The 11727-nt window shown below is 32.9% G+C and overlaps 2 protein-coding genes and 1 pseudogene across 8 annotated transcripts in view; all 3 read left to right on the top strand.

Annotated features, from left to right (window-relative positions):
- Positions 1-11727, top strand: part of LOC105154647 (uncharacterized) — a 577042-nt gene that overhangs the window by 294 nt on the left and 565021 nt on the right. The window lies entirely within an intron of this gene.
- Positions 1-11727, top strand: part of LOC105144011 (uncharacterized) — a 488432-nt gene that overhangs the window by 389058 nt on the left and 87647 nt on the right. The gene's annotated exons all lie outside the window — the stretch shown is intronic.
- Positions 1-11727, top strand: part of LOC147909058 (uncharacterized) — a 59202-nt pseudogene that overhangs the window by 18382 nt on the left and 29093 nt on the right. The window lies entirely within an intron of this gene.

Below are 11727 nucleotides of genomic sequence, written 5' to 3'. Positions count from 1 at the left end.
GTACGCAGAATCTTGAACAAATCTATTTTATATTTATCCTACAATACTTTTTTTAAAATGCGAGAAAATTGCAAGCGTTTCTGAATTTATGGAACAATAGCACATATTGTATCATTTGTATAATATGGTCCGTATTTCTTTGTTTGTATACAGGGGGTTTTCTTTAACTTGATCATCTAAGATATCTCGTTGTTTGTACAATAATACCAAAAGAGAAAATACCAAAAGAGAAAGTTATTCAATTCAAAGGGACATATATAATGAACAAAAATTTTTCTCAAGGTCATATTTTTTAATATTCAAAGTCCTCCACTTTTTAAATAGAATTGTATGATTTTTTTTTACACTACGATTTCTCTAAATATTCTGAATATGAAAGTATGAAAGTAGTAATATCAAAAAACAGTTTACGAAATATTTTGTATCTTATTTTGGCATACATTGACATAAAATGTTAAATAAACTACTAATTTTTTGATAATCATACCTTAATAATTTTATGAACAGAATAATGAGAGGAATCAATTGGTAGAAAGAAAACATATAATTGCTTAAAAAAAAAATGTATGCAAAATAGATAATTTTTTAAATAAGCAACTATGTTTTCTTGCCACCAATTGATTCATCTCATTATTCTGTTTATAAAAGTATTAATGTACAATACAAAAAGATAAATATAGTAGGCTAATGAGAGTCAGCAATGATAAACGGCGCAATTATGTTTAACATTTTATGTCAATATATGCCAGAATAAGAAATAAAATATTTCGTAAATTATTGATTTTTTGATATCACTACTTTAACACTGAAGTGACTGCAAGATTTACGAAATGTTGGCATTCCAAGAATGGATCTAATCTAACACTGAGAAAACCCGCATAATCTTTAGAAAGCATCCATGGAAGCCTCAAGAATATTATCTTAATACTTTTATATTCAGAATAATTAGAGAAATCATTGTATAAAAAAATCATACAATTTAAAAAAATGAATCTTCTAAAAATATCAAAAGATATGATCATGAGGAAAATTTTTGCTCATCGTAATATATGTTCCTTAAAATCAAACAACTTTCTCCAAAGGAGAAATATATTACGACATATATTACGATGAGCAAAAATTTTCCTCATTTTCTCATATCATTAAAAACAATCAAAAAATAAAATTATTAAAGGAGAAGGGCTACGAATCAAAGCTAGTTTTTAATGCCTAATAATATTAATTTATATTCAATATCTAGTCACTGTAAACATTTAAAATACAAACGTTTCAACCTTCATCAGATCATCATTAGTGTAACATATAAAAAATTACATAATTATAAATGAAAATAAAAATAAAAAAGTCGCGATATCGGTTACATAATAGATAAAAGTTTAAATATAAAAATTGATTAAATCTTGTTGCATGATTAAACACAAAAATTGAATAAAAATTTTTTAATTAAAACGTTTTATAGTTATTCGCACGAGGTCGCATGATTAAATTATTAAAATTAACATTACATATATGATATGTTCCCACTTCAACATCGTCAATTTTTTGTACATATTATAGTCGTTAAAAAATTTGCTCTCTCACTGCAGTCGTTTGAAAAAGAACAAAATCCATCGTTATGTGTACTTGCTTCAGTAAATCGACGCTGTTTTTTGTTGTGGACTAAAACTGTAAGGCAATTAAAGGATTGAATTTTTTAAAACAGAATATCCACGGTATAGGAAGGTGTCTGCCTTAAAAATGGAACCTCTGAAATCGATTCACTTAGAGTATGATGGAATCGACCAATGTCAAATTCCACTTTTTTATCGGGAAAGTTGAAAAAAATCATATTTAGTTTTATGTAGTGACGACGCAGTGGCGAAAGAGGCAGAGAATGAGCGAAGCAGTGGAGGGGGAAAGCCATTGGCGTGCTCGGGGTTTCCTTACCGATAAAAAAGTGAAATTTGACATTAGGCGATAGATTTCATCATAATCTAAATGAATTTATCGGTTTCAGAGGTTCCATTTCTAGGGCAGAAATCCTCCTATACCATGGACATCCTCCTGTACATCTCAATATTGAACTTAAAATTAATCGTACCTCAAATATCGTCTACATGTTTTCCTAGTTCACACGATTACAGTTGATTTACAAAGAACCTCGCACAGATCTTATGGAAAACGTCCCTCGGTTAAATTGGAATTAAAGTACGTTGTTGTTCTCGACGTAGTGAACAAAAGTCTTAATGGGATTCTCTAAATTCAATATTTTTCCGTCCAGAGACGTTTAAAGTGGAAATCTATGATTATACCATGTTTCTTCACTAAATATATGAATCTCTCTCTCTCTCTCTCTCTCTTTCTCTCTCTCTTTCTCTATATACGTATATATTATAATAATAATGTATATAGTAATTTGCCACAATTGAAACTTATTCTAATTTTTCCTATATATATATATATATATATATAATATATATATATATAAACAAATAAATAAATAAATCAAGTCTGAGTCAAAATTGGCAAAGGAACTTTTAGTACCTTTTCCAGTATCTTTTCATTAATATTTCAGAAAGTGAAAGAGGATGAAATTTTGAACTAAAACTTGATTGATTGGTTGATTGATTGATTGATTGATTTATTTATTTACTTATTTATTTATTTATTTATTTATTTGCTTATTTATTTATTTACTTATTTATTTATGTATTTATTTATTTATTTACTTGTATATTTACTTATTTATATATATATATATTTATTCATTTATTTGCTTATTTATTTATTTATTTATTTATTTACTTATTTACTTATTTATTTACTTATTTACTTATGTACTTATTTATTTATTCACTTATTTACTTATTTACTTATTTACTTATTTACTTATTTACTTATTTACTTATTTACTGATTTACTTATTTACTTATTTACTTATTTACTTATTTACTTATTTACTTATTTACTTATTTACTTATTTACTTATTTATTTATTTATTTATTTATTTATTTATTTGTTAATATGAAAAATTAGAATAAGTTTCAATTGGAACAATGTATAGCAAGCGCGAGGAGTTCCATGGCATAATGCTCCTATATTTCATCTGCGTGCTACGTGATAGATCAACTTTTAATCATTAATAACTCGATAAGTAATGGTTTGAGCCAAAGGAACTTTTAATTCAAAATTTTACTCTTTTTCTCTTTGAAATATTAATAAAAAGATACGTATGTACGTACATACTGTGAGTAGTCTCGACCGATGGCACGCTTCATCGCGTTTCGATCATCACAATTCGACAGCCAATGATTTCCCTCTGATACTCTGTCGATAGCTACTCTGTCGATAGCTACTGAATTAATGTAAATTCTCTCTTAACTTAAGTTGGGCGCCAGGCACGAGTAAGCTGCTCTTTGTGACTCCTCTAAATCTCAACTAATTATTTTCGCTTCTTTAATGCCACGGATGACTACCGACTACTCAGTCCCACATGGACAGCGGGGGTGGATGATTCGGAGTGGGAGTGAATCGAAAGGCGAGAAGGACTACTTCCTTTTAATATTAAGTGTACAAATAAATTTCCGCCGTTTTTATCAAAAATTAAGCATTTATTGTGAAAGAACGATACATAATGTTTTATTGATGTAAGTCAAAATGTAAGTGCAAGTTCTTTTTGCGTTTGGCACGAATCTTCATTCAATAATGCTTCCAATTCCGCGTCTTCGTACACTTTCGGCCTTCCGCTACGTTCTTTGTCTTCGACATCAAATTCACCGTTCTTAAATTTTTGAAACCATTCACGACAACTTCTCTCTTGACAACTTAAGGCAGCCTCCATATGCTTCTACAAGCAATCGATGAGCCTCAGCTGCAGATTTCTTCAAATTAAAGAAGTAAATCAAAAGTTCCCACAAATGACGCTTATTCGACTCAAAACTCGGCATTTTTGCACAAAAAAAATATATGATGCTGATACAAAATCGCTAGTATTTCAAGGTTATGTTGTTGACAGATGTCCAACCTTACGATATAATGTTTTACATCAGACAATTTTAACCATAGTTTGCTAGTGGCGCCGTCTTTTATCAAACGGCGGAAACTTATTTGTACACCTAATAATAAGAAAACGACAATATATATTTAATATTGATAAGAAAAATGATTACAAGCGTCTACTCAAGTACACAATTTACCATAGTGACAATAATTCGTCTCGACGTGAATATGAGCCCATTATGATCGAACGTGATCGAGTCACGCAGCAAAAAAAAATATCCGGAACGTGAACAGGTGACTGTCGCGAGAGTTATCTCAAAGTAATCAGTCAATAAGCGTCTACAGCAATAATCGCGGTTTTCCGCCAGACATCGTACAATGATTTTCTCCACCTTATATGAAATGCGACTCAAACGTACAATACAATATGGCGAGTTAACATATAATTACACTAACAAGACGCGGCGATTTCGCTATGGCGAGAAGGCGGCAAGCTTTATGCGAATTAAATACAAAAATCTATGTGATTCGAGCGAACGGCAAGCGACAGCTAAAAGATTAGGTACTCGCGACAGCTCCCTGTATGGGCCTCAGCCTTTCGGCTCGAATTCAGCATGTGCTATTCGCTCGAGATCACATTGTCGGCAGCTTTGCAGAATTTCTATGCTTGGCTCACTGACGATTCCTCTTCTCGACTCTTTACAGTATCTCGCTTGATTCGCTTTCGTTATCGATAGCTTTCTTTGCTCTCAATGGATCCTGCGTCCTTTCACAATTTGCAGGCTAGTGTTACAACGTAAGTGATTTCGACAGGGGGATGCACAAGACACGCTGCTTTTCGAGAACGCCTGACCGATAGCAGCGTTGCGCGATCCCGCGAATCTCGTGAGCTCGTGACAGCGTAGCTTCCCGCGACGTGGCGCGGAATCCGAATTTCGCGCGGGTAATTTTCTCGCCTAGGACTCTTCTCTTGTCTCGCACGGAGCTTTTTTTGCTTTAGACAGTTCTTTTGGTTTGAACCCAAGTCTGCCATAATCCTCTCGGTGGATGTTCTAGCTGATTCCTCTTCAGAAGCTACCTTATCTTGAGATCTCGGAATAGGATAATAAGATCAATTCTAACACGGATCCTCTGAGGAGGGAAGGGGTGAGGGGCGGGGGGGGGTGGTACCCGTGGCGCAGGGGGGCGACGTCATAGAGGGAAGGGGGAGGAGGATGACGTTACAGGAGGTGACGTCACTAGACGAGGAGGTGATGTCACAGGAGAGGAGGAGGAAAATGATGTCACAGTGGGTGATGTCGCGGGGATGATGCGGTGTGGGGAAATTCCGAATGCGGGAAATTACATAGCCAGAAATTACATAGCGGAGGTATGTGGAAACTTGCGTCGCGGTGAAAACGTGGCGCGAGGTCAATAGCCGCCGGACGCGATGCGATCCCCGCTGCCGGCTCCGGGTGCGGTCCGCCGCCGCTATCGAACGTGGTTCCCACCGCGCGCTATACTTATCATTAATACTTACCATCTCTCATATATATATATATATGTGTATATTTAATTTTAATTTCTCCTCTGCTTCAATATGAATGTCGTTGTCCTCTCAAATTGTATGTGAAGAGGCGCTGTAATGAAGGAGAACAAACGAATAAGCCATTTGTAGAGAAAAATTTTTCACAAAAAAATATAAATAAAATATAATACTTACGGTTGAATCCATGTCTTCCAAGCGTCTGATGCAGCACATCGGACGAACACTACCTAGAATACACGTATGAATTTCAGATCTTATTTCCACTTTATTAAACGTTTTTACAGGAACTTAACCTTAATGCTCTATCTGGTATTTTGAAAACGAAGTATTAGTGTGCGTTAACACATTGCGGAAATCAAGTTCCTGATTGCTAATTAAATGCGGGAGCGACTACAGTTAGCCATTTTACACAGAGTCACTTTCCGCAAAAAATCTTCGCGGATATTTATATGACCATTTCCGGTCATAAAAAATGACATAAAAAATGCAAATGTTAGCTTTTATAACAAAAGATTTTTAGAGACATTCGGTGATGATATCAATGTAATCTGATACCGCAAATTGCAGTGTCAGCAAACTTGTAAGTTTCAATATGGCCTTGTCAGCGTAACATAAAAATTTTTTCCTAGAACATTTAGCATGTTTCGCAATGACAATGATAATATGATACAAATACGACGTTGCCAAATTTTATATATATATATATATATATATATATATATATATACATATAAACAAAGTCTTTATACAGGGTGTCTAGAAATCCCCACTATCCGCGCGCCAAGCGATCGGTAGGTATATACTTCGCAGTAGTAGATCGGGCGGACGCGCTATTTTATACAAATATATATATATATATATATAAAGACCCTTTGAATATATATATATATATATATATATATATATATATATATACATACAAAGGGTCTTCAAAAAGTCTGGAAACGCTAAAATATTTCGAAAACGATCAATTCTAGCGAAAAATATATAAAAGTAAAGTTGTAGGACTTCAAAAAACCTAATTGATGATAAGAAGTTGACCTTGGATGGAGTCTGCACGGTCATATGAAAGTCAATTGAATTTTTTAAATGGAATCCCTATTTTTCATTGTATATTCTTATAGCACACCTCGAGAGCTTTCCAAAACACTATAATAAAAAACAATAAATGCCAATGCGTGGTCGAAATTTAAAAACAAAAAGATAAAGGGCATACACCATGAACGCCCGAAATCGTTAGCGATTAATTATATTTGATTACAAAACATTATAAAATTTCACATAATTAAATACATAAATGTTTCGGCCTTACATTAGGCCATCTTCAGTATATAATAATTACAAAATATTTACGCAAAAACAACAATTCGTATATAGTACGTATATAGTCTTATGACATGTCTACTTGTAACGTGAAATCGCTCGTTATTTAACAATTGAATTTATTCTTAATTAGCAAGTAATGTTAGTCCGAACAGATTAAAATTATCATATTCAAAGGCAATCGTCTTTTTATCACAAGAATTCAGGTAGTCCAAATGTTTCTATTTAGTTGTTACATTAAACATAAAATTTCCAGATTTTAGAGATTACAATATTCTTTAGTTAATTAAATGTTTTCAAATCGTGTTTCGAATTATAAAATATAAAATTGATTTTGGCGATGAAAACGGTATTAATTTTTTGGACGTTAAAATAATAATTCAAGAAGGAAGCATCATCTTTGATTTGTATAAAAAACCTACCCATTCGGGGAGATATTTAAATTATTTTTCGAATCATCCATTAGCACATAAAAAGGGAGTAATCATTGGGCAGCTTGATAGAATTTTAATGTTGTCCCATCCCAAATTTCATGAAAAGAATATTTCGGATTTAATTCACATTCTTCTCAATAATGGCTATCCTCTCAAATTCGTATTTTCGACGATTAACAATAGAATAAAAACTTTGGAAAATAGAACTAATCCAGAAAAAAATCGCGAAGTAAATAATAATGAATATGATTCCAACAAGAAAAAATTTTTCGCGATACCATACTTAAGCAAGATTTCTGAAAAATTCAAAAAACTTGCAGATAATTCATGGTTTTAATATAGCTTATAAACCGATGAATAAATTAAATACGATTATAAAAACAGGAAAAGATCCCTTGCTTAAGGATGACCATTGTGGGGTAGTTTATAAAATTAATTGTTTGAATTGCGAATCGTCATATGTTGGCCAAACTAAGAGAAAATTAAAAACTCGTATTAAAGAACACAAGACTGATATTAAGAAATCTACTTCTGAGATATCAGTTGTTTCACGTCACCGTGTGAATGAAATGCATGAGTTTGATTGGGATAACATTGAAATTTTAGATACAGAACAATCATTGATGAAACGAAGAATTTCAGAAATGATACACATTAAAAACCAAATAAGTGGAATCAATAAACAAAGTGATACTGAAGGTTTGCCTGATGTTTATCTTCCTCTTCTAAAGAAAGATCTCTCTCGCACTTAATAAATAATTCTAGAACTTTCTAAACTATTGGCTCATGGATATAAATAGCGGAAAAATATGTGATATGATCAATAACAACACATAGTGTCAGGACAAATTTCTATCTGTGTAATGATTATACTTGTAATTCATCGATTTATTTTGCTGTAAAACAAGTAATGTTTCTTTTGTTTTATACTCCGTTTTAAAAGATATTAATAATAAAATAAATTATTGTAAATTAGAATCTGGAAATTCTCGTTCTACACTTTTCACTATATGACTTCTGACGTTCTAACATTATGATATGAAGCAGCGTCGCATTGATGCAAACACGATTTTTACAATTATAACACACGACGGTTGAATTTTATTTCAACTTGATGTAACTCTGCGTCTTAAGAATATTATTAATTTTACCAGAATGAAGAAGAGAATGAGAAGATGGCCAGAATGTGACCGAAGCGTTTAATGTTTTTATTATAATTCATAATGCAAGAATAATTAAATATCACTAACTATATCTTGTGCTGTGGTTCTTTATGCTCTTTCTTTTCATATTTTTAAAATATAAAAATTTTTTTAATATCTGTGTTACAGTCAACTGTGTGGAACGATATCGAGAGTGGATGATTTGTTGTAATAAAGTACTCGTTACAATATTTTGCCAACTTCTTATCATGATACACAGCTATATATACCTAACATATATCAAAAGAGAGCGTAAAAAGGAATTATGTGGGGGAGTTATGCTAAGCACAGGAAAGTATATCTCTGATAATTTTTTCGTCACTCTGCAAGTTCAAACCCTTGATTTGTTTTTTGATAAATATCATTTCCGATGTCATTCTTTATGAAAACATGGTTCTAACAAGGTCTAATACCTGAACGTTATCCCAATTTATTTTGTGTCCACAATCAATGCTGTGATAATACAATTAGATAATCTTTTGATTTTTTTATATTCGCTTTATGTTCTTTGATTCGCTTTTAGTTTCCTTTTTGTTTGACCAACATAAGAGGAGTCACAATCCAGATAGCTTATTCTGTATACCGCATCATTGTTCTATTTTTTCTAATCTATCTTTACCTAATTTTATGAAACGATTTAAAGTATTTACAGGTTTATAAGCTATTATAAAATTGTTTTTTTCTTCTATAAGTCTTAAATTGGTCCGAGATTGTGTTTATATATGGTATAGTGAAAAATTTTTTTCTATTATGATCCATGGAATCATCATTATTAACAATGTTATTTTCAAATAAATTCTTTCTACTCGTCAATTTTTTAAGTCTCTTGTTAATTGTTGAAAAAATGTCAAGAGGATAACCATTAATTAATAGAATATTTGTCATGGATTTAATATTTTTTTTGTGATTATTACTCCTCTTTTGTGTTGCATTGAATTCGATTTGTAGCTTAGATATCTTCCTGAATTATTGGATTTTTTATATATGTCAAATTTTATACAACCATTTTCTAATATCACTTTAACATCGAGGAAATTTATGGATTTATCATCTCCATGCTCCACTGTAAATCTCAATCTATCATGGTAAGAATTGAATCTATCTAGTATCTCATAAACGTGATTATTCAGGACTAATAAAATATCAGCCACATATCGATAATAAATTGGAATGTTAATATTAATGTTAGAAAAGATTTTCTCTTTTAAATCTTGGATTACTTAAATTCGTTAAGACTGGTGACAATGGAGATCCCATGGGCATAAGAATTGATTTGTTCAAAGATTTGTTTAAAAAATTTATTAATACAAATTTGAAATACGTTGAATTGATAATCAAGGAAATAGCATTAAGAAATTATTTTTTTGGAATGTTAATGTTTTGTGATTTCCCATCTTTTTTCAATAACTATGGGAATGTTAGTCACAAAAAGAATTTGGCTACATAAAAAATAGTTTCGAACTGGTCAATAATTTAAATGGTATGGCATTGGAATCAAATTACAAATTGGTCTCCTTCGATATTACATCGATGTAATCGAACGATATCGATCGAGCAGGCCTATTTATAGAGTTGCATAGAAATTGATCAGTCAAAATCAAAATGTTTCTCGTCATATCGGATGATCTGCACTGTTAACCTCAAAGAAACTGGAATATATATCGAAAATTGTACTGCTGCGAGAGTTTAAAAATTGTATAGATCGGTTGGGACAGATTACCAGAACATATACGAACAGCTTCTGAGATGGTACCGTTGGTACCTGAAGCATTATTGAATCATCAAACGCATATGGACGGTCTGGCGCCTTTGATAAAACATTGCAGCGAATGTCATCGAGAGGACTGTTAACCGCGCTTCCTTTCAAACTATATATTCTCGGATATCAGTTTTGTGGTCCAGGAATGCGATTGAAGAAACGATTGGCTAGAGATGATCAAGGAATTAATTCATTGGATGCTGCGTGTCGCGAGCAAGACATAGCATATTCGCACAACAACGATCTCGCTGAACGACATGCGGCTGACAATATATTCACTCATAAGGCGCGGAAACGCATTATCTCGAGTGATTTTATTGGAAAGACTACACCTGGAAAGACTACACTTGGAAAGAAACTCACTGCGTCCAACGTTGCATTCTTAAAGTCATTGGGTTTTATCATACGAAATGGCTGATATCCTGATCATTACCGATGAGCCGATCTTTGATGACCACATCGTCAAGATTGAGACTCACACATATAATCCGTACACTAATACTACGTTTGGATATAGCGATGAAGTGCGGATACTTATACAGCAGCAGGATTTGTACACATTGCTGTGCAACAATTTTCTCTACATCGAAGGAAGATTGACAGTGAAGAAGAAAAACGATAAGGTGTCGACGACGCTTGGAAATAATTGCATGGCGTTCATGTTTGATGAAATTCGATATGAACTCAACGGTGTAGAGATTGACCACAACAGAAATGTTGGAATTACTAGTACCATCAAGAACTATGTATCAGACGTACGACAAAGCTTTGATTGCCCTGAATGCAGAATGGAACTCTAGATTCGACACGGAGGAAGGATACTTTAATTGCGTGCCGCTCAATGCGGAACATGCTGTTGAGCTTTTGCGAGGATTGCAAATGCGTGGTCGTCAACACTCGCCACAAATTGATTTTGATATGAGCGTGCAACTACAATTGCTTGGTGAAAAATTTTGTGACGGAGCCTGAGATTGAATTGTTCAAAGTGCAATGGCGGATGTCTCACGTTGCGTTAAACGAGATTATTAAATTATCAATGCTGCGAGCTTTGGAAAGCAGTCGTTATCTGAGCATGAGTTTTCGCTCGTGGGATCTGCACGAGTATTTTCTGTTACAGAAGTACGACCAAGCATTCATGGGCTGTCAAAACAGCAACTCAACTGGAGAAGCCGCGATATGTTTTTTCTTTGCTCTGCAGACCGAAAAAATGTTATGTCACGAGATAGCATATTCGACGATTGTAATTTGAGTAATGTGAAAGTATATCTAAATTCAGAATTTTATCCGTAATACGATTTAAATCTGGATTTTGACAAAAGAGATACACTTCTTGTTTGATATGTAAGCGTGTTTTCGTAAAGCATATTATAAAATCAACTGCTTCGAAGCGCTGCTTAACGTGCTCCCGTTTTTATCGAAAAAGGACCATTGATAAGTATGTGAAGTTAGCACCCCAACTATAGTACTCAGGAGTTTTGATTAGAGTTCCCATTTCCTTTTGA

Source organism: Acromyrmex echinatior, chromosome 7 (assembly GCF_024713525.1).
Source record: "Acromyrmex echinatior isolate Ae372 chromosome 7, ASM2471352v2, whole genome shotgun sequence".
Taxonomy (NCBI): Eukaryota; Metazoa; Arthropoda; class Insecta; order Hymenoptera; family Formicidae; genus Acromyrmex; species Acromyrmex echinatior.
This window is presented reverse-complemented; position numbering and strand designations above follow the sequence as displayed.